Here is a 357-nt window from a genome sequence, read left to right on the forward strand (position 1 = left end):
ACAGCAAAACACCATCAACAACAACAAGAAGATTGACCACCATCAAACGGTGCAACCTTGTTGGATACAACATTTCGTATGGCTTATGTTCACCTGCGATCTGTATTGCTACCTCGAGTAAATGAAAATGTCAGGCATAAACAGCCTAACGCTGCTTAATGAGCCGGAAGCCTCCACGACAGGAGACGCAAGATTTGGTTCAATACAATAACCACAAAAAGGCTCACGCAACTATGGGGTACACGGGTGAACCCCGCCAAGCACTACACACGTACAGCGGACGACTGCCTCGTTTCCGCTCCGGCAAACCCCCGACGGCCCGGTCCGCAAAGGGCAATAGCGAAGCACACGAGGCTC

Source organism: Trypanosoma theileri, assembly GCF_002087225.1.
Source record: "Trypanosoma theileri isolate Edinburgh chromosome Unknown TM35_Tth_49_V1, whole genome shotgun sequence".
NCBI lineage: Eukaryota > Euglenozoa > Kinetoplastea > Trypanosomatida > Trypanosomatidae > Trypanosoma > Trypanosoma theileri.